At 39.3% G+C, this 24,440-nt stretch overlaps 1 protein-coding gene across 1 annotated transcript in view; it reads left to right on the forward strand.

Moving 5' to 3' along the window:
- The window catches only part of LOC135708214 (uncharacterized), a 125,944-nt gene that overhangs the window by 54,937 nt on the left and 46,567 nt on the right, over window positions 1-24,440 (forward strand). The gene's annotated exons all lie outside the window — the stretch shown is intronic.

Here is a 24,440-nt window from a genome sequence, read left to right on the forward strand (position 1 = left end):
GCCGATTACTCGCGGCTTACTCGAGGTTAGAAGGGTACATTTTCGAAGGATAGGATCAGGGGAGGAGCTTGGGGTAGGGTTTCGTTGTCTCATCAGAGCGTTGTCGCCAGTATGAACGGTAGTGCTGTTCTAGCTTCGTCCGGAGTTCGACCGGCTATGGTGGGTGACCAGTGGGCGACGATGAGACTCATCGAGACGGGGGGACAAGACAAACAAAAACTAATAAAGAGAGACAAAAGACAAAAGGAATTAAATTCTTATACTAGACATTTGAAGAAAAACATAAACGGACTGCATATAGCAGAGATCACGGGTTGCCAACACGTCTCTGATAGGAACATAGGGTTGTCTTCCTTGGGCCTCGAGGGTATTCAAAAGTCGCTCTCTGGCGGCGTCATTATCCGTACATTGCCAAACTGCGTGTTCGATGTCATCGTAACCGTTTCCACACCGACAGATGTTGCTGTCCACGAGGTTTATTCTATTGAGATGAGCATCTAGCGAGTAGTGGTTGGACATAAGTCTACTCATCACGCGAATGAAGTCACGACTTAAGCCCAAGCCTTTAAACCACGCTCTCGAAGAAACATTAGGAATAATTGAATGTAACCACCGTCCAAGATTTCCAGTGTCCCAATCGGTTTGCCAACTCGAAAAGGTACTCTGACGCACTAAATGGTAAAATTCATCGTGTGAAATTTGCCTGTCATACAATTCGCCTTCCTGCGCGCCCACCTTTGCGAGAGAGTCCGCCTTCTCATTGCCTGGGATTGAGCAATGTGAGGGGACCCATACAAAGGTAATCATATATGATCTTTCGACCAGCACACACATCTGCTCCCTTACCTTTGAAAGGAAATAAGATGAGTGCCTACCTTGTTTCATCGACCGAATAGCCTCAATCGAACTGAGACTATCCGAGAAGATGAAGTAATGGTCTGTGGGCATATTGGAAATCATCCCCAATGCGAAGTTGATTGCTGCCAGCTCAGCAACAAAAACGGAACAAGGTTCCTGAAGTTTGCGGAAGGCGCTAGAGTTTTCATTGAAGACACCGAAGCCAGTGGATCCATTGAGACGTGACCCGTCTGTAAAATATCTTTTCATGCAATTGACTTGTTGGTACTTTTCAGTAAAAATACGTGGGATAATAATAGGTCGAAGTTGATCGGGAATCCCATGAGTTGCTTGTTTCATGGTCAGATCATATTCAATTGAGGAACTGCGATTGGTGAAGTGAACACGGTCTGGAGTATAACAAGGAAGACACATATCTGATGATATGTAGTGGTGGTAGATTCTCATAAATCGAGATTGTGTGTTCAACCCAAGAATTTCTTCAAAATTAGCAATTATAAGTGTGTTCGTCACTCCGCATTTGATTAGTATTCTGAGAGAGAGCTCCCAGAAACGGTTCTGGAGGGGTGTTACTCCTGCCAGAACCTCGAGACTCATGTTATGCGTTGAGTGCATACAGCCTAGAGCAATACGCAGACAACGATATTGAATTCGTTCCAATTTTATTAGGTGACTTTTTCTTGCCGAGAGAAAGCAGAAAGAGCCGTACTCTAGAACAGAGAGAATAGTTGTTTTATAAAGCGTTATGAGGTCTCCCGGATGAGCACCCCACCATGTGCCGCAAATTGAACGGAGAAAGTTGATCCTCTGCTGACATTTTTGCTTCAAATACGTAATATGGGCATTCCAAGTGCACTTTGAATCAAACCAGACCCCAAGGTACTTGAAAGACAATGATTGAGTAATGTTTCTGCCCAAAAGATTAAGATGCATTTGGGCTGGGTACCGCTTTCGAGTAAACACTACCAGTTCAGTTTTCTGCGGCGAGAATTCGATCCCTAGATTCATAGCCCAAGAAGACAAGTTATCTAAGGAATTTTGCAATGGTCCTTGCAAGTCCACGGCATGTGGACCTCTTACGGAAACCACACCGTCATCTGCAAGTTGTCTTAGCGTGCATTGTTCTGCCAAACAGTTGTCGATATCTTTGACGTAAAAGTTATAAAGAAGAGGGCTGAGACATGAGCCTTGGGGCAGGCCCATGTAGCTAATTCTGGAAGTTGTCAGTTGTCCAAGGGAAAAGTTCATTTGCTTTTCTGACAACAAATTGTACAAGAAATTATTTAAAATTCCAGAAAGTCCACATCTGTGCAGATTGTCTGACAGAATTTCAATGGAAACTGAATCAAAAGCCCCCTTAATGTCCAAGAATACTGAAGCCAATTGCTCCTTGTGTGCAAAGGCCAGTTGAATATCTGTGGAAAGCAGCGCTAGACAATCGTTTGTTCCTTTGCTCTTGCGGAACCCAAACTGTGTATTTGATAGCAAGTTATTTGATTCGACCCAGTGATCGAGTCTCCGAAGGATCATTTTCTCCAACAATTTCCTAATGCACGAAAGCATAGCAATCGGGCGGTATGAGTTATGGTCAGACGCTGCTTTGCCAGGTTTTTTAATGGCTATTACTTTGACCTGTCTCCATTCAGGCGGTACAATGTTGTTTTCTAGCAAGGAATTGAATAAATCTAGCAAGCGTCTTTTAGCGATATCTGGGAGATTTTTCAGAAGATTGAATTTAATCATATCGCTTCCCGGTGAGGAGTTGTTCGATGAAAGAAGAGCCATAGAGAAATCCAGCATTGAGAATGGTCTATCCAGAGAGCCGCCGCTAGGAGACGCTTCTCGAAGAATATTTTGTGCTGGAACTGAGTCCGGACAGACCTTTTTAGCGAAATCGAATATCCATCGGTTGGAGTATTCTTCACTCTCATTGAAAGATGAGCGGTTACGCATGTTGCGAGCCACCCTCCACAAGGTGTTCATTGAGGTTTCTCGTGAGAGTCCCTCGACGAAATTGCGCCAATAACCGCGTTTTTTTGCTTTGATTAATTGTTTCAGCTTTGTCTCAAGCTTTGAATATTCCTCGAAGTAAGTGGAGGTTTTGTGTCTACGAAAAGCTTTGAAAGCATCAGATTTTTCTACATACAATTTTGTGCATTCTTCGTCCCAACCAGGTGTGGCTGGTCTCCTTTTAAAGGGTGCACTTGGAACTTTTCTTTTTTGTGCTTCCAGTGAGCTTTTGTATATCAAATCGGCGAGGAATCGATATTCTTCCAATGGTGGAAGCGTATCTATTGATTCGGCACCGATTGTCACCGCCGTTGCATATTTATGCCAATCTATGTTCCTTGTAAGATCAAATGGAACTCGAGATGGTTCTACAGAGTGAGGGGCACACTTAATTGAAATGATGATTGGCAAATGATCGCTACCATGGGGATCATTGATAACCTTCCACTGACAATCCAATGATAGCGATCTTGAACACAAAGATAGGTCGAGTCGGCTTTCTCGAGCCGGAGGTTTTGCTATACGTGTCGCTTCACCAGTGTTCAAAATAGTCAAATTGAAATCGTCACATAAATCGTAAAAAATAGCCGCTCTATTGTCGTCGTATAGATCGCCCCACCCAGTACCATGGGAGTTCATATCACCCAGAATTAATACTGGGGATGGAAGAATCGAAACTAGATTCCAGAGTTGACTACGGCTAATGGAGGTTCTTGGTGGAACGTATACTGAAGCTATGCAAAGATCTTTGTTCTTCACATTTATTTGGCAAGCAACGATTTCGACGCCGGATAGAGCAGGAAGGGAAATTTTGTAGAAAGGGTAGCACTTTTTGATCCCTAAAAGTACTCCTCCATAAGAATCGTCTCTATCCAGGCGTATAATGTTAAAATCGTGGAAGTTGAGTTCTTTATCGGAAGAAAGCCATGTTTCACAGAGAGCAAATATATCACAATCAGAATTGTGAAGTAAAAATTTGAACGAGTCTAGTTTAGGCACTAGACTACGGCAGTTCCACTGTAGCACAGTGATCATATCTTCAACCTCGTTCGACGAATTATCCATCGAAAGATATGATTGATGCAAGGAGGGGCCATGAAACAGTCAATTGCTTAAGATATGATTCTAACGTTGGAAGCAAGGCAGAAACTAAGCTTCTTAGAGGGTCTTGTATGTTGAACATGTTTAATATGAATTCCACAATGTCCGAAAAAGCTAGCAAACCTCGTTCGGACTTGGATTTCTTTTGAGAAGTTTGAGGAGCAGCTTTTTTATTTTTTTTATCTTTGTTGGGCAATGGCGGAAAATTCTTGCTGCATCCAGGGATTGGATCAACAGGAGCCTTCGGTTTTGTTTTTTCATCCCCATTACCCTGGGAATTTGGCAATCGTCTGGAGGTGACTTTAGTTTTCTTACGGCGCACTTTCGGGGAGGGGCATTTTCTTTTTGAGGAACCGTCTATTTTTGAAGGTGCGTGTACCACCGTAGAATCACCTTCATCGGATGAGTCAGAGTCCGATTCTTCAACTGACAAAACCGAAAATTGGTTTGCATCTTGGACGGCTGATGCAGCCTTCAACATTTGAGCATATGTCTGCTTGGAGCGTCCAGAGATTGAACGCTGCACTTTATCGGAGTGCTGTTTGTACATCGGGCACTCCTGCAAGGGGTGAGGATTCTCGCCACAGTAAGCGCATTTTACTGATTCTTTGTGGCAAGAATCCTCTTTGTGGTTTTCACCACATTTGCCACAACGAGTTTTGTTGCCGCAATGGCTGGCCGAGTGTCCCAGCCTTTTGCAGTTGGTACAATTATATACCCTCTGTACAAACAACCGCACCGGAAAAAAAGCACCATCAATTTTAACAAAGTTTGGGAGAACTGAACCTGCGAAAGTCACCCGGAACGAGTCTGAATGTTTATAAACTTTTTTACCGTCTAGCAAAGATGCTGAATGCAGTTGCCTTACATCCAGTATCTTCACTAGCGCGGTAGCGAATGTCGAGTTTTTAAAAGTTCCCGAGGCATGTTTCAAGTCCTCGACAGTCAGACTCGCGTCGGAGACCACGCCTTCTATCTCCACATCTCGAGAAGGGATGTAGATGTTGTACTCAACACTAAACAACTCGTGATCAGCAATTTTATTTGCCACATCATAAGTCGGTGCTTCTACACGCAGTTTGTTGAATCTTTCTTTGTGTACCAAGATTCCCGGATACTTACGCAGCAAATCTCTCGTTATGTCGAGAGTTTTCAAAGGTTTATTTTTGGGCCGAAAAAAGACAACCCATGGTCCTTTCGAAGACGGTTCATAGTATCTGGTTCGCGTAACGTAGGCATCGGAAGATGCCATAAGTGTTGCGCAAAAGCGGTGCGCAACCACTTAAGAAGGAAAAAAAATAAAACCTTCACTAATTAATTAATTTTAATTACTAGTAATTAAATTTTTTGCCCGACGTACGAACAAATCAAAAAGAAAAAAAAAAAAAAAAATCGAAACAAAAAAAAAAACTTATATCTACTTGCAAAAAGTTGTCTCACTATGACCCATACTCCCCTACCAGGGGTGAGAGACAGAGTCACGCGCCACGAGGCAAAATTAAACTACAATAGGGAGGCAATGGACTTGCAAAATGTATTGTCTAATACTTATGCCGGTTGTAAACAACCTATCAGCCGTTGCAGCTAGATGGTCCGTTTGCTGCTGCTGGTGGTGATGATTGGTGTTGGTGGGTCGGCACGATGATGAAAAAATGGCTTGACGACCGGATGGATTACCGGGGTGGATTAAAGCTGGATGGCAACTCCAAGGGGCTCGGCCCATGGAATTCCACTTCCTCTGTTGCACACTGGTCACTTGGGGCACCCAATTGGGGGGTGAAAAAACCGCTCGGGCGGAAAAAACACCGAAAAAAATTAGATGCCGCGCGACTGAGACCGGGACGTTGTTAACCGACTGAGTGTTCAACTAGGAATCGAGACACTTTAATTCGACTGTTTTCAATTGATTTAATAACATGCTTTATTAGACGTCTAATAAATGTTCTCCAGCTCCTTTATTAGATTTCATTGCATTACTTTACAATTTTGCTGATTAAAGGCGAATACAGTCAGCATAATAACTCTTATACCACTATGCGTCCATGTTGTAATCACATGATTTGTAAATGCTTTATAAACGACGTATTAGATTCATTATTCGACAACACTGATTCAGTATTACAACAAGGCGAAATCAGTAGAGTAGTGGTTACCGTTTCCGCTTTCCAATTAGAAGGTCGTGAGTTCAAACCCAAGCTCAACCCTTTTTTATTTGTGTAGAACATAATTTATTTAAATAGTAATCATCGATCACATGACTCACGATAATGAATGCATTGATCTAGTTTAAAATATAACCGAGCATCCTTTCTTTCGGCTTGGAGATGTGAAGAGGCTGGTCTCATTTAAAACAACGATGAATGAATTAATCATTCCCACTGGGCCTTGAAGGAGCTAGAGTTGCGGTCGGGAGTGCTGATAGGTATTTACTTTCATGCAAGCTTTTATAGATTATTGAATTGCACATATGATGCATTCTAGGATAGCTCAGATGACAAGGCAAGCGGCTGGTGATCGAAAGGTACATGGTTCGATTCCCATACAATGGCATGTTATTATAAGTATTTAATAAATTTTCTAATATCTGTGTGGTGCGAGCCCACGTCAGAAATATTGAAATACAATACACTTAAGAAAAACACACCACACACCCTTCCCTTGTCCCTGTCCCCTGTTCTCTTATTTTCGGGTTAATTTACCCACAGTTGAATAATCGTTTATTAAATGTATAATAATGTCTAAATTAAACGTTACTTCACATGATAATCAAGCGTATACAGAGCATCACAGTGAAGCAGTGATGTCTAATAAACGCTGAATAATCAAAAATTTTATCGTATAAACTCTGTTACAACTCAATATAAGTCGAATAAAAGCTTCTCGACATACCTTATACAACACCAGTAGTTCAATGTTGTGGTTGAATAAATTATCCAGATTTGTGTGAACAAAGCCTGAACAGAAGTTATTATTAAAAATAGTACAAGTACTATTAAGCATGCAGTTGAATAAAATGGCCAAGAAGTCGTTTCTTCAAAAGACGATTGTTTGTTGGGAAGCAAACACAAGCAATGTGTTTCAATACAAAATTATTTTTTAATATAATTATATTCTTTCTAAATGTATTTTTAATTACTTTTAATTTAGTATTTCTTTGTCCAGTGGTTCGAAATCAGCCCACTTGTGTAAAAGTTATAAAATTAAAAAAAGCAATTAAAAAAAATTTGATCGTCCTAACATGACTACCCGAATGAAAAAAAAATTCGGGTCTAATATTTGCGATAAGGAACATAACTACCATTTTTTATGAAAATCTGAGAACCACTATATCGTTTTGCTATGGAACGGGTGTATAGGGGAAATGGCTCTAATGTTGGCCTATGGATCTAAGATTGGGCCCATCGCTAAAAATCTGCTATTTATCGCGTCATTGGGACGGTACTAATGGATATTTTTGTTCGCTATTGTAAATTTAGTCGATTGCTGAATTTATGTATGGGACCGACATGACATCCATTCTCCTATCTATATCTTTTCCGGTACCATGGAGTCAACAAAGTAAAAGTTAAAAGAGATCAGCAAAATGGAGCACATGCGATTTGACGCAGCTGGTGATACAGTTTTATATGATGCAGCTAAGAACTCAAGATCTGATCTTCAGTTTCTAGTTGCGTCATATAAAACTAAATCTTGATAAAGATCATCATACAAAGATAATGGACTTACGTTGTAATGTCGTGGAACACATCAGAAATAACATGGAAGACTTTCGGGAGTGGTTCTGACTGCAGAAGTACGTAACGTTTGAAAGAAAAGTACAAGGGATTCCAAAAGAAGCAATCAACGGCGGCGGTGAGTGGTAGTGAGAGCTGACCAATTATTCTTTTAAAAAAAATATCAAAATTAAACTAAATACGTGCCAGGATTGAAAAAAAAAACTATGTTGGGACCTGTAAGTGTGCATGTAATACCAATATCCATTTGATAACGATGATGAACTTCCTCAGTTATTAATTAAGAGGATACTAAGCCAACCAATGCATGAAATTGTATATGGTGTGGCATGCACAATGATTCTATGTACCAAGGGAAATCTGGAAATTTCCAACCCGAAATATTCTTTCTACCATCAAGTTTACGGATCTTCCGGGTCATTATTGAAAAATGTCAAAGATGTCAAAAAATACAAGATCCAAAATGGCCGTAGTTTTGCAAAAAATGTGAATGAATGAACAAACAAATATTCAAAGCTTCATGGGAATCGGAGAAGGTCGAGTCAAATTTTTTTATGTTTTATACTATTTTGCCTGGAACTGATCAGAAGATAAATTATTGAAATTGGGTGGCTAAAACCTGTTAAAACTATTCAATACTTCATGGATGATTGTGTTGTTTGCAAGATTGAGCTTTTATTCACGATTGTTATTATTATTATATTTACTGCTGACATCTCACCATTAAATTGTATGGAGAAAATCATAGAGAGGGTGGTACAGAGATGGCCACAGTACGGCCCACGGGCCGCACATGGTGCTTGGATCTCCATGATAAAACAACCTCAGCAAGAACTTCTATTTGCATTACCAATTTATGGCCGAAATGATTGGGAAACACACAAAATTCAACTTAAAATATGACCATCGAACAAAGATACAACCATTGAAAAAAGGAGATAAGAACCACTAAGTGCGGATTCCTAGTGTTCCAAGCAACACTGCCAATCCAATCAAAATAAGCGCTGCTCGATTCGCTCTAGTTTTGATAGTTCAGTAGGCTCAAAACCAGCCAGTCCACTCCTCTTTTATACTAGATCCTCTATATAGGAAGCTAATGTCACGAATTTTTTCCCCATAACATTTTTATAACATTTTGCACCTCTGGTTGGGAGGTTTTCTCACAAAGAGAAGTCCGATGAATTTTCAAAAGGGAGTAAGATGGAATTTCCGAGGAAAACCAGAAAACCTTCTTGGATACTCGAAAGACATTTTCAGGACGTATCTAAGGACGGTTTGATGAAGATTTCTGAAAAAGCTGGATTGATATTCTGGACCAAACATTATTATGAAGTCGGATAAAACTTCCTAGAAAAGTATGAAGAGACTTCGGAGAGCATTCCGAGAAACCGTCTGGGACAAAATAATTTACTAAGAGCAGTTTGGAAGAAGCTTGCTGTGGATACTAAATTATTGGAATTCGGTGACTAATGCCTGTTACAACTATTCAATTCTTCATGGATCGTTCTACAACAGTTAATAATTGAACATTCCAATGAATAAATGCAAAACAAATCACTTTCCTTTCATTCATCAGCTTCTCGAGAAGATCCATGAGCCTTTTCCCGATTCCCTGGTGTCCATCAAATGCTCGGAAAATGAAAAAAAAAAAAAAATAAAATACTTGTGACTGATTCATTGCAGCAGCTCTGAGTAGTGTGTTTAAGGTTTCCTGTTAGCACTTACCCATAAGTCTCCGCTTTTCATTTTAAATGATGAACAGGGAACATATTTCATTTCTTGGTAGCACAAGTGAGAAAGAACCGATAAGACGTCGTCCGCCTCGAGATTTTATTGAATGCACGAAGCCATTCCCTTCGCATCAGTAGTTTCGTCTTCAGCTGACTTCTAGCTTCATTTTTTCATTCGTTTCACGATGATAGAAGGGAAAATGGGAAGCGCTTTTCACTCATATTTCAATGCTGTTCCCCTTTTAATCAGTTCAACAAGTGCACTCGTGTCAGTTACGGATGCTGCTACTTCACAGGGTTCTATAGAATACCGGCAAAAAAAGCTGTGAAAGCAGAAGAAATATGAGGACGTGAAGAGAGTCTGATATTACAAAACTGTAGCTTATTGGACGAATATTATGGAATCGGTGTTTCATTTGAGAAAAGGATAGGATAAGCACTGATTCATTTCATATCTTTTCATGACTGTGCACGATTATTAGTTTTCAACGCGCCGCACAGTGGGGATGAAAGCTCTATTTGTTGTGGGATTACATCACACCCAGGATTAACACTGTGCTTTACTCATTATGTTCCATGAGCATTCTAAAATCTACCAATTTTAATAACACTTAATTTGCTGCGGAGCAACCGTAAACCACCTAATGACCATTTTCCCCCGAAATCCCAGCACCGTGGATTTAGCATCTAATATCGGGGTCAGAAGTGGTCTCGTAAAATAATAAAGCTAAAATCCTACATACCACATAATGATATTACCGCATCCGTCCGGCACACAACATCGTCCTTCCTACAAGGCTCGGAACGACGTAGGTTGGGACGAGTGGCGTCCGTTTGTCGGGAGACCGAGTCCCGCAAACAACCATTCATTATATCATCTAATAAAACAATTGAAGCCACTGAATTAAATTTTGTTTATTGTTATTATCGCTTAATTTTGTTTCTATTTTATCTTGCCCTCGCTAGCTTGGGAGACGTCGTCCGTCGTCATCGTCGTCCTCCGCCGTCGTTGACGATGGCCGCTCTTGGTGCACGGTTTACGGTTTCTATTTTGTTAGGACCTAGGTGATGATACTAGCTGGCTTATTTTGCGAATGTCTGTTGAGGGTGGCGTAAAGAAATTCGGGGCCTAGGGAGGGTAAAAACATTGTTTAAAGGTCACCTATATGATATAGTATTCCAATGAAAATGATTAAAACAGTTGGCTGAACGATTGTAATTTTATCACTTTTGCGTTTCATTAACTGGCATTCATCTTCAATTTAGTGACACCCCTAGTGCGTTTCAGAATACCTACGTTATCAACGTTATCTCTTTAATACTCTGTAGCATCATGTTGTTCTACTGCCACTTTCGATGCGAACGGGTGGCCCAAGTCTGACTGGTCTAGAGACGAGACAGTAGGACTTTAGTCCGGGCACATTTGAAGTGTTTATTTATTTTGTCTGTGTGTGTCTACTATGAACACGAAGCACACACCCTCCTTTTCTGACCACCCACGGCGGTCGGTTGGTCTGTTCCAGCGTTGCCAGGTTATTTTCAGAAAAATCTGGACCAGGTAAAATATAAAATCTTGACAAATCTGGAATGCTTCAAAAAATCCTCTTTTTAACATAATGCTATTGAAATCAACGTGATGTGCCAATCTCCCGTAAAAATAGGTCAGTATGATCATCTGGAATTTATTTAAAGTGCTAGAATGGTTATAAATTACATATTCAAATAAATTAAATAAAGCAAATAACTTGTTAGCATTACTAAAATCATCTTAAAGTTGAAAAGTATTGACACGGTGTACCCAAAAAGTTCCAATATTCATAACGCAGCATTTCAAAAATTGAGTTAAATGTGGGATAAAAACAGTATAAAAAATGGCCAGAATCGTTTTTTAAACTGTAACATTTTTAAATAGAATCAGAATCAAGGAAATTTGATGGGATGGATTTTTTGAACTAATAGTCGATGTAGTCCTATATTAGTTCTAAATAATAAAATGATGATGATGATGATGATGGTCCCACCTCTTACCCCTACAAAGGTTTGAGCTGGACGATTTATCTTTAAGATAATTGAATATGACATTTTAACCAGGTTGGCAAACAAAATCGAACTGGTTTCAGTTACAGATATAGATTCCCTCTAAAGTTTACAGTTGCTTCACAGCGATATAAATGTGGAAAAGCTCAGGCGTCCACCTCTTAGTTCGCCTTTTTGTCCACCTAAAATATTCATAAGTATTACAAGCAATCAAGAGTTAATGAACAATCAACAAAGCATCCTATACACTAGCAACCCCGCAATGATGCTATTATAATTTTCAGCAATGTCAGGAATGCTCACGAACCCCCGACATTTGCCAGAAAACTTACTACTAACTCAAAGTATCTTCCAAATAAGCTTCAAAATTGCATTTTTTTTATCAAATGTTAAATTCAGTCCTCTATATCCGTAATACGCGCGCGAGGCTCAAACCTTTGTAGACTACTTTTTTTTTTTTAAATTAATCTACTATAAAATCATATATTAAAAATCCATCATCACCCTCGTGGCGAACAGAAATAGTTTTTGCAGTGCTACAATAATTATTAAAAAGTCGTTATGACAGCTATCCATATAAAATAATCCGTTAGAGATAACTTCGTCAAGATACATAATTTGTCAATTCATAAAAAAATCACTGGATAACTGTTCAAAAGACAGTTTTAACGTGTGAAATGCAGTGTCTTTTAAATTCTGTAAGTGTTGCTAAACGTTTGATATGTCTAGGCATCGAATTGAAAACATTTATTCCTTTATAATATAATGAATTTTGTGAAGCACAAGTCAAGAAATGTGGTGTTCTTATTTCAACCGCGTTTCTAGTATTATATCTATGAAAGTCACTTCCTCTTTCAATTCGATCACACAAATATCGAGGCAGCAAACCGTTAACTACTTTAAAAATGAACACCATAGTCAAATATACAATTCTTTGCTTCACCGACAACCATTGTAAGGCGTCTAACATCAAAGTTGAGGAAGTGAATCTATTACATCTCAAAATCAAACGCATTATTTTATTCTGCAAGCGCTGTAATCTCGATATTTGTGTTGCATTGGCCAGAAATAAAATGGAAGGGCAAAAGTCAAGACGAGGAGAGATGATTGATTTGTATAGCTGTATTTTACTGGCAATAGTTAAATCGTTTTTCAGTCGACATAGAATTCCATACTTCTTGGCAATTTTCTTGATGACATTGTCAATGTGAGAGTTGAACTTAAGTGTGTCATCAATAATCACGCCAAGATATTTAATCTCCCGAACGCGATCAATAGTCTCATCATCAATTACAACAGAGACGTTCTCATTTACTCGATTTCGCGAAATTACCATAAATTTAGTTTTACTTGTATTCAATTTTAACTGCTTATACTTCAACCATCTACTTAGAGAACGCAAATCTTCATTCAAGTGTAAAACGGCATCATCTAAATCCTTAGCTGCAATGAATAACACAGTATCATCTGCAAAAAGATTAATGTCGCAAAATCGTAAAACACGTCGCAAGTCATTAATATACATAATAAATAACAGGGGCCCTAATACACTTCCCTGGGGCACTCCAAGGTTATTCCCCACGGGACTGGAAACAGAATCATTAAAAACAGTCCGTTGAGTTCTGTCAGACAAATAGCTTTCAAACCATTTATATGCAGTACTCGTAATTCCAAAGCGCTTGATTGATCTTAACAATAAGGGCCTAGAAATTGTTTCAAAAGCGCGTTTAAGATCCAAAAAAACAGCAACAATCGTATCTTTACACTCCAAGTTATTTTTCCACTTCGCTAATACCAAATTCAACGCGGTTTCACAAGAATGACCTTCCCGATATCCCGATTGTTCTGGTATCAACAAACTATTACTATTTAAATACTCCAACAGCTGGCCTTTAACAACAAGTTCTAAAATTTTCTCTAATGTGTGCAACATGTTGATGGGACGAAACTCTTCGGCTTTAATCGTTCCAGCAACTTTTTGAATAGGGACCACTAAGGATTCCTTCCAAATTTGTGGCACATGTCCAGTTTGTAATGATTCATTAATAAGGTCCAGCAAGATGTGGCCAATGACATGAAAGCAATCTTGAATAACTCTAGCATTAACATTATCTACTCCAGCCGATTTTCCTAATGAAAAACAAATAACTCTAAGTTCATCTAATGTGATTGGGTGAAAAACTTCAAATCTACAACTACTATTAACTGGCTGTTTTATTTCGTCAGGTTCATCGACCAATTCAATAGATTGATTAATCAATGAAACGCTATCTACGAAATAATCATTAAACTTAGCTGCAATTACTTGTTCTGACTGTTCTAATGTGCCATTAAAAGTTATGGACCGCGGTTTGCAATTACTAGGTTTTAATAAAGATTTCAAAATTTTCCATAACTCTTTGCTGTTGTTTTGATGCTGATCAATCTTCCTTTGAACATATTCACAACGAGTTTTCTTTATCGATTGTGAATACTTATTACGCGCGATTGTGTACCTAGCCCAATGATTGTCATTATTAGATCTACAAAACTTTTTGTACAATTTGTCCCTTTTCCGTTTAAGACGCAAAAGATCCAAATTGTACCAGCTGTTCGAGTTTTTCAAAGAAACAAACTTTTGCTCAACTAGTTGATTGGTACACGTTTTCAAAGCGTTATTAAGAACAGCTGTAGATTCATCTAAGTTACCGTCCGCGAATGGAAAATCCAGGCTTCTCTCAACAAGGTTTGAAACAGCTTGCTTCGAATATTTCCTCCAGCACTTCAATTTTACAAAATTATCGTTATCGTTAACATGGTCTAAGACATTAATGACTAAAGTCTCATGATCGGTTATTTTCAAATCAGTATCCGTAACTGAACAAATGGAATTAAAATTGGAATAAACGTGGTCAATTAAAGTTCTACTGTGCCTGGAAATACGCGTATACTCATTTACAGTTTGCTTTAAATTAAAAAACTCAGCTAAACGCTTCAAATGATTCGAATTATGGTTATCACGCCAATTAATATTAAAATCACCAGCCAATATATTTAATTTACTAGAATCAAGGAATGTCTCAAACCAGTTCTCTAAAACTTCATAATTCTAATATTACTCTGAGGTTGATCAGATTTAAAGTTTAATTCTTGACATCATACAACACACAACACCCAGCGGACCAGTAGGCAATTTTATACTTGATACTTGATACTTGATGGGCTACGAATCGCCAGGTTGATTCAACGCCGAACGAAGTACTCTTCTCCATTGGACTCGGTCCTGAGCCAATCGCTTCCAGTCGCCATGAACGTTTAGCGACCTGATGTCCTCCTCAACTGCAAATAGCCAACGTGTCCGAGGTTTACCCCGGAGTCGACGACCTCTACCGGGTTCTCTGCTGAATATAATATTTGCTTGTCGTTCTTCCGGCATCCGCACTACATGCCCAGCCCACCGTAGTCTGCCGTGTTTTATAAGCTTCACTATATCCGTACCGTTATACACTTGGTACAACTCGTGATTCATGCGACGCCGCCAGATGCCATTCTCCTGTTTACCACCGAGTATTGTTCGCAGCACCTTACGCTCGAAGACACCAAATGCTCTCCGGTCAGACTCTTTTAACGTCCACGATTCGTGGCCGTAGAGGGCTACCGGAAGTATCAGCGTCTTATACAGAGCGAATTTCGTTTTCGTTTGCAGGCTACGGGACTTCAGCTGGCTACGTAATCCGTAAAAGGCCCTGTTTGCAGATGCAATACGTCTCTTCACCTCGCGGGTAACATCATTATCGCATGTCACTAGTGTTCCAAGATACACAAATTCTTCCACTACCTCAAATTGTTCACCATCTAACAACACTACACTACCAACACCACTATTGCTCCCACGCTGTCTACCAGCTACCATGTACTTCGTTTTGGTAGAACTTATCGTGAGCCCAATCCTCGCCGTCTCCCTCTTAAAAGGCACAAACACCTCTTCCACTGCTCTACGGTCAATTCCGATGATATCGATGTCGTCCGCAAAGGCAAGGAGCATGTACGATCGTGTGATGATGGTACCGTTCCTCTGCACACCAGCTCTCCTAATCGCTCCTTCAAGAGCAATGTTGAACAGTAAGTTTGAAAGTGCATCGCCCTGCTTCAATCCATCTATGGTCACGAACGAGGTCGAAATCTTATCTGCAACCCTTACACTTGATTTCGATCCATCTAGCGTTGCGCGAATCAGTCTAATTAGTTTCGCCGGAAATCCATGTTCTAGCATAATCTGCCAAAGCTCATTTCTCTTCACTGAATCGTATGCTGCTTTGAAATCAATAAACAGATGGTGAGTCTGCAAGTTGTACTCCCGGAATTTATCAAGGATTTGACGCAGGGTATTTTTTTTTTTTTTTGATCCGTCGTTGATCGGCCCTCACGAAAACCAGCCTGGTATTCACCGACGAAGGACTCCTCAAGCGGTCTCAATCTGTTAAACAGAACGCGTGACAGTATTTTGTACGCCGAATTCAGAAGAGTTATTCCTCGATAATTGGCGCACTCGAGTCTGTGCCCTTTTTTGAATAATGGGCAAATGAGGCCATCCAACCAGCTAGCAGGCAGTTCTTCGTCCTCCCATATCTTCGTTAGAATACGGTGGATTGCTTGATGCAGCTGCTCACTTCCGTGTTTGAAAAGTTCGGCCGGGAGCTCGTCCTTCCCAGCAGCCTTATTGTTTTTCAGCTCACGTATTGCCTTTTTAACCTCGTCTAGCGTTGGAGGCTCCACAGCTTGATCGTCGTCTGCGATGTTTACTCTGTTCCTCTATACTCCCTCACTCTCTCCATTCAACAATGTCTCAAAATGTTCTTTCCACCTGGCAACCACCATTGTTTTATCTGTCAGCAAATTCCCCTCAAGGTCATTGCACATGGCGGGAGATGGCGCTGTTTTACTCCGCACACCATTGACAGTCGCGTAGAACCTTCGCATATCGTTCTGTTCCATACTTTCTTGCGCCTCAGCAATCACGCGTTCTTCGTATTGCCTTTTCTTTCTGCGGTGGGTTCGTTTCTCAGCTGCCCTTGCTACCTTGTACCGCTCTCTGTTCAGCCGGGTACCAGACACTAACATCCGGCTTCTGGCAACGTTCTTCTCATCCGTCAACCTCTGGCACTCCTCATTAAACCAGCCATTACGTGGTCGTCTTTGAGCTGTACCTATCACTTCTTGTGATGTTGTGTTCACCGCTCCGTGGATTGTGTTCCACAGATTGTTGAGGTCCTCGTTCACGTTGATTTCGCTAATCCGCTCATCAAGCTTCTGGCGGTACTCTGCAGCAACACCTTCTACTGACAAGCGATGGATATTGAAACGCATCGATCTCCGGTTCATTGAATTCGTAACGGTCGATAGACGCGCCCGAATTTTGCAGACAACAAGATAATGATCTGAGTCAATGTTAGGCCCCCTAAAAGTCCTTACATCAATGACATCTGAGAAGTGCCGGCCATCGACCAACATGTGATCGATCTGGGTGCAAGTTTCGCCATTTGGGTGTCTCCAGGTGTGCTTTCGGATATTCTTGCGTGCAAAGTAGGTGCTACTGATGGCCATACCTCTAGCAGCGGCGATGTTTATCAGTTTCAGGCCGTTATCATTGGTTACTGTATGTAGGCTCTCTGTACCAATGATTGGACGAAAGAAATCTTCCCTCCCGACCTGCGCATTTGCATCTCCGATTACAATCTTCACGTCGTGTTTTGGGCACTCATCATAAGTTTTATCGAGACTGTCATAAAACGCGTCCTTCACGTCATCGGATTTATCGTTGGTTGGCGCATAGATGTTGATCAGGCTGTAGTTGAAGAATTTGCCCCGAATCCTTAATACACAGATGCGGTCGCTTACCGGTCTCCACCGCATAACACGCTTCATCTGCTTCCCGATCACTATGAACCCTACTCCATGTTCTGCCCTATCGCCACCGCTGTGATATATATGGTACTTGAAGGAAGTGTTGGCGATGGGATCCACCGCCCGGAATTCACGTTCTCCGGATCTAGGCCACCGTACTTCCTGAATAGCAGCTACGCTCACATTCACTTTTTGCAGTTCACGAGCCAAAAGGCCCACTCGTCCAGGTTCATTTAAGGTTCTGACATTCCAAGTACCGAGTTTCCATTCATTGTCCTTATTTCGTTGCCGGGTCGGTTGCCGAAAATTCCGTTCGTTGTTTTCTCTTTCTTCGTTTTTCTGAGTAATGTTGGGGGTTTCAGTATGCTACCTCACCGGGGTCGCGATACCTACATCATGTTGGTGGGGCTGCCACCTTAGGTGTAGCTGACGTGATACAGCATTTCTTATTCAGCCGTTCGCTCCGAGACAGACGCTGTTTGAGCCGCACCTCCATGGTGAACAGACGCTCGAGGGTCGCACCTCCTCACTTTGCTATCACCACGATCCGGATCCATGTTTTTATCGTGGTGACATTGCCCAGGCTACGCTACCAGCATCTTTTGCTGGCGGTCTTTGTCATCGGCTGACCCGTGGAAGCGTGAGGTAGGAACTTGTGAGGACCAGAGCTGTTGGGACAACACTCCTTCCAGTTTGTCGACTCACCATTTGTAGCCCAATGTAGGCAATTTTATATTGAAGCTAAATTCACCGGGCTGAAATGGGAATCAAAGCCTAACATCGTGGAACTCACACACAATTTACCTAAACTACAAATAACTCCACTATTCGCATGATCATTATGTTAAAGAATAATTTTATTACCTTCCTAAAATGAAAGTCTGATAGCTTCATTCTTGAAGCCTCAGGATCTTGCAATGATTCTAAATTTAGGAATTTATATTTTCTTGCGTCCCAGATCATGATTTTTTTTGTTAGTCTGAATTTACTAGGAACTCTTCACAGGATATCTTCACCTTTTTTTTAGTTCAATTCGAATCATCCTAGAATTCCATAATGTTGCTTTTTTATATTCCCCTAAAATAATCTTGAAAATATCTAAACTTTTCCAGTAACATTCTTAGAGCTCTTAGCATTACCTCTTGTTATCTCTTATAAATCACTCTCCAATCCCACAGCTCCCCCAAATTGGTATTAATTCTAAATTTTGTATCCATTTTTCTCTATGCAATTCTTAAGGTGATACTCTAAGGAAGCCTTAGCGTGAAACTTTAAAGGCACAAATGTCAGCTTCCACAAAACATACAAATTTGAAATTGCTACTCCTTGTTTGCTGTGCTACTACAAACAGAGAGTAGCAATTTCAAATTTGTATGTTTTGTGAAAGCTGACATTTGTGGCTTTGAAGTTTCACGCTAAGGCTTCCTTAGAGTATCACCTTAAAATATTCTTAACAATTTCTCTCCACTTCTCAGACTTATCCGATAATTCCCTTTAAAATGCTTTGTAGGTAAGATCAGAATTGTTTTGAAATCCTTTTCAGTATTACTAAGGTAAGTACTTTTCCAAAATGGTTTTGAAAGTCTTCCAGAAATTGTGCTTTAAATTAAAAAAAAAATTCTCCATTGAAACATTGAACAGAATTCCATTGAAATTATTCTTACTATTCGTATCAGCATACTCCTTAAGTTTCACCATAAGAATTTTTCATGATTTCATTGTATTTCCTTTATTGACAAAATCACCATGCAATTGTCATCAGAGTTGACAAGACAATGAATTCAAGGGACATTTTCTCCACTACTATATTACCCAAGTAACTTGTGTGGGGTGTAGTGTTGTATGAAAATTCGTAATATTTGACCCAGTCATCCCAGTCTGATTGGTGTTCATTGGTAAATGACCGCAGATATTCGTTAAGACATCTGTGGTTTCTCTCCAATGATCCAACTGATTCTGGATGATAAGGTGTTGAAAATGTTTGCTTTATCTGTAGGAGTTTGCATACCTGCTCAAGGATCTCATTTTTATATTCTGTTCCTTGATCAGATCGCAATTCCATAAAATGTCCATATATTAGAATAAAGTTTTCCACTAGGGCTTTCGCTATAGTGTTGGCTTCTTTATTTTGAATCGGAATTACTACAATATATTTGGTTAAATCGCACTGGATTGTCACACAGTAGCGATTGTTATTAATGGTTCTCGGTAGAGGTCCTACCGTATCTATTGATATGATCTCAAATGCTCTCGATGGTGTTGTGGTGATAACCATCGGTTGTTTTGTATGCTTGATAATTTTGTTTCTTTTGCACAATTCGCAGCGCTTTACGAATTGAGCAATAGACCCTTTCATATCACGCCATTTATAATATTGACGAACACGTTGGTACAATCGGTGTTGTCCTACATGTCCTCCTGTGGGTGTGTTGTGGTGATTATGTAAAATTGTTTGAATTTCGTTAACATCAGTAATGAATTTTGGTTCCTTAAAGATAATTATTTGCAAATCTTTCAAAATGTTATTTGCCATTAATTTAAAGTAATTTAAAGGTACTATTTGAAAAATTATATCCTCTGCAGAGAGCGATATTTTATGCGTACGTCTTGATTTCGTGATTTTCTCAATTTCTGGAAGAGCAAATTCTAGCATCTGACTTCCATTTCTTACATCTTGATGCACTTGTGCGACAAGCTTGTTTCTTTTTCTCACGTTGAATTTTATTATATTGTCCACTACGGCTGTCGACAGTTTTAGTAAATTTTTTATTTCCGTAGGACTCTCGGCTTCATATATGCGGGGTTGATCAGACTCCCTTTTTTCATCTTCATAATTTTTATTTTCCTTATTTTTATTCGGAGATATCGATTTTTTCGTCATCGATCTCGTATTAACTAGTAAAATATTAGCTTTAAGTTGTTCCGATGTAGTAACAATGCGTGATAATGCGTCTGCTGCTACGTTTTCCTTACCTACCATGTATACAATGTCGAAATCGTATCCTTCTAGATCGATACGCATCCTCGTCAATTTTGACGTTGGTTTCTTCATATTAAACAGATAGACAAGAGGTCTGTGATCTGTTCTTACTGTGAATCTTCTACCATACAGCTAAAATCATTCAAAAGTTGAAAAGTATTGACACGGTGTGCCCAAAAAGTTCAAATATTCATAACGCAGCATTTCAAAAATTGAGTTAAATGTGTGTTAAAAACAGCATAAAATATGCCCTTAACTAATAGTCGATGTAGTCCTATATTAGTTCTAAATAATTCTAATATTACTCTGAGGTTGATCAGATTTACAGTTTAATTCTTGACATCATACAACACACAACACCCAGTTGGCAATTTTATATTGAAGCAAAATTCACCAGGCTGAAATAGGAATCAAAGCCTAACATCGTGGAACTCACACACAATTTACCTAAACTACAAATAACTCCACTATTCGCATGATCATTATGTTAAAGAATAATTTTATAATATTACTAAAATGAAAGTCTGATAGCTTCATTTTTGAAGCCTCAGGATCTTGCAATGATTCTAAATTTAGGAATTTATATTTTCCTGCGTCCCAGATCATGAATTTTTTTGTTAGTCTGAATTTACTAGGAACTCTTCAAGGATATCTTCACCTTTTTTTAGTTCAATTCGAATCATCCTAGAATTCCATTATGTTGCTTTTCTATATTCCCCTAAAATAATCTTGAAAATATCTAAACTTTTCCAGTAACATTCTTAGAGTTCTTCGCATTACCTCTTGTTATCTCTTATAAATCACTCTCCAATCCCACAGCTCCCGTGAATTGGTATTAATTCTAAAGAATTGGCTCAATTTTGTGTCCATTTTTCTCTATGCAATTCTTAAAATATTCTTAACAATTTCTCTTCTCTTCTCAGACTTATCCAATAATTCCCTTTAAAATGCTTTGTAGGTAAGATCAGAATTGTTTTGAAATCCTTTTCAGTATTACCTAAGTACTCAAGTACTTTGCCAATATGGTTTTGAAAGTCTTCCAGAAATTGCGCTTTAATTTTTTTTAATTTTCTCTCCATAGAAACATTGAACAGAATTCCATTGAAATTATTCTCACGATTCGTATCAGCATACTCCTTAAGTTTCATCATAAGAATTTTTCATGATTTCATTGTATTTCCTTTATTGACAAAATCTCCATGCAATTGTCATCAGAGTTGACAAGGCAATGGACACCGTCTTCAACCAGAGGTTGCACAGACTGATTATTTAACACTAGACAACGGACAACACACCACACCAGAGGAGTCGCGTGCCCCATTTGTTTACCTGTGCACCAAGCTTTGTTCATTATAGTATTCCACCACATAGGGGAAATGTAGGTAATGTCGGCCTACATGTCCCTAATTTGGGTCCATCGCTAAAAGTCTGCTATTTATCAATTTTATCTAGATGAACGCATCATTAGAACGGTACTAATGGATATTTTTGGTCGCGATTGAAAATTTAATCGATTTCTGAATTTATCTATAGGCTCAAATTTGGGACATGTAGGCCGATATAACCTACATTTCCCCTATTAGTTTTTGTTTTATTTTTCAATGCTCCATGAATTCAAGGGACATTTTCTCCATTACTATATTACCCAAGTAACAATTTTGGTTTTATGAGGGTTCTGTAGACTACGATTTAAGATTTTAGAATGCTACAAAACCTCTTTAAAGCTTGCAATTTTACTTGGGTAATCACTACCTAACAATGGCCCTTTTCGCGTTAACCGAAGTAGGAGGATTTGCAAAACTTAACTAATTCCAGCTAAACATTGCATTAGGTTCTAAGTTATATTGATCGATTATCTTCGTCGACTTTCTATTTCGTTAATAACTTGAGCACATAACCATTTCTTGTTGTGTTTGTCATATTAGATGCTAGATAAAAACATCTTTTATCGATCGGTGTGCTGAAAGTACATGGGAATGTCTTTGCATGGCCGTGGAGATTTAAAGAGAAAGTTGACGGAGATAATCTGTCAATGTTACTTAAGACCTAATGCAATGTTCAGCTTGAATTCTCGTTTTTATCACAAGGCTAACTCTTGCGACTTAAGTGTAATAAAGAATGTCCGTCAAACAGTTCCGAAAACATTTTTTGATACAAAACAGTGTCAAAATCTAAAGAAATTCATAGTTCCCTGGGTAGCAAACTTGAATTAATCAACTCTTTATTGATCAGAACAACACTATCAGAATAAACCAGGGAACTATCGGTAATTGAGAGATTCACAACTGACAAGAGAGTGAGAGGGGCTTTTGCGCTCTCTTTCTTCATTACTCTCTTTGTCTGCAATCAGATATCCAAGTGCACAGCGAGAAATGCACACTTTGGGCACCCATACATCACAAATGTTCTTCAAATTTAAACTTACACATTCAAACCGGTATGCAAGTATGATAACGTCCAAAGCGTACCAGACTGCTGTTTCCGTGTTGCTCCCGTTTGACGCGTAACTGCAGAAAGCTTCAATTACAACCAGTGGTGCAAACCCTACATAGCGTTTTTGATCTAATTTCCGTCCTACTAAGCACAAGCCGCGCTTTACCTCTCTGTTTTGAACGAGCTTAAACAAAAAATGGAAAATTTCTGTCAAAGATGACTTCTAAATTTATTCACCTTTCCATACGTACCGTTGGATTTGATAAAGAGTCATAAATCGTTGAGATATTGTTTAAAATCTAATACTGCTTCTTGATTCTGAATTCGTTCTACGAGTTTCAATTCCGTCCTAACGCATTGAAACGCCATTAGATTTTCTTCGTCCTACGGATAAACGTAGAAAAAGGGGATTCTCTTGAACCGCTTCTTTTGTTTTGAGAACAATGAGCGTAAATATTCATACAATGCACTCTAATAGGATTTATGTTGTAGCTAAAGAACTAACGTATCTGAACAAACCTATTATTGATTTGTGCATGGTGAAATCATTGATATTATTGATCTTTTCTGATCGATAGAACGGAAATGGGCGATTACGACGAAGTAGCGCTCTACCCTATTGTTTAAAATTTGTGGTATGTTTCAAGAGGTGATAGAAGGTCTGCTTGGCTTACATCAGGCATTTGACCATTCACCAACTTGCCACCCGCCACCCAAAAAAGGCTCGCTTTTAGGTGCACTATTTAACGAGTTTTGTCATGGTAGTGTTATCGAAATGGTTAGAAAGCAATGCATTAGGGATTAGGCAGACCATCCGAACTGAATTTAACCCTTTTTGAAGCAAACCAAGGTCAAAGGTTTAATTGAACCACACTATAAAATAGTGTATTCATGGTCACTTGTGGTCTAGAGTAAAGAAGTACAGCTATAATGTGACCATTAAAATCTATACTAATCTAAACGCATTTTTTAAAATTATTTACACCTGTGTTGTGCACAGGTTGCTCATGTGGACGCGACGCCACTGCACCACACCCATTAGACCAGTAGGGACATTTTCAGGTTGCGAGAATCGAACCCTCACTTCATGGCACTCACAATACGCCTAAACGACCCCGAAGCCCACAAAGATGGATGTAATTCTATTCAGAACTAGCTTGGAATTCTCCTTTGATTTCACAAAGAATTCGCCTCACACTTAACTGTGAACTATTTTCAGAATTACCTTAAAATTCCAATAATGTCCAACGCTGACGGCCTTTAATAATTACTGTACCAAGTTTGGCTTTTTATTTTTTTATTAGAGGGTAAATCAATTGCAGTGATATTTTTAAAGCAACATGTTCAAAAAATCTGAGAAGATCTGGAACATATTTAAAAAATCTGGAAATATACGTGGTCTGCCTGTGTATCTGGCAAGACGACTAAAAATTTGGTAAATCCAGATAAATCTGGAATGCTGGCAACGCTAGTCTGTTCAACGCTGTGATCAGGGTTCCCAGATTTAGATATATTTTATAATCAATCTAATTGAATTGCTTAAATTTGATTGAACAGTTCAGGTATTACCGATGTCAGCGATTGTTTCTAAGAGTGTAGGATCAACAAATCAGGATTAATCAGGATGGTGTTAGGTTATTGAGGGCCTAAAAAAAAGTCGTCACTGACATTATA

This window comes from Ochlerotatus camptorhynchus, unplaced genomic scaffold (assembly GCF_037179485.1).
Source record: "Ochlerotatus camptorhynchus isolate MF236.1 unplaced genomic scaffold, CSIRO-AGI_Acam_v1.1 ptg000026l, whole genome shotgun sequence".
NCBI classification, from domain to species: domain Eukaryota; kingdom Metazoa; phylum Arthropoda; class Insecta; order Diptera; family Culicidae; genus Ochlerotatus; species Ochlerotatus camptorhynchus.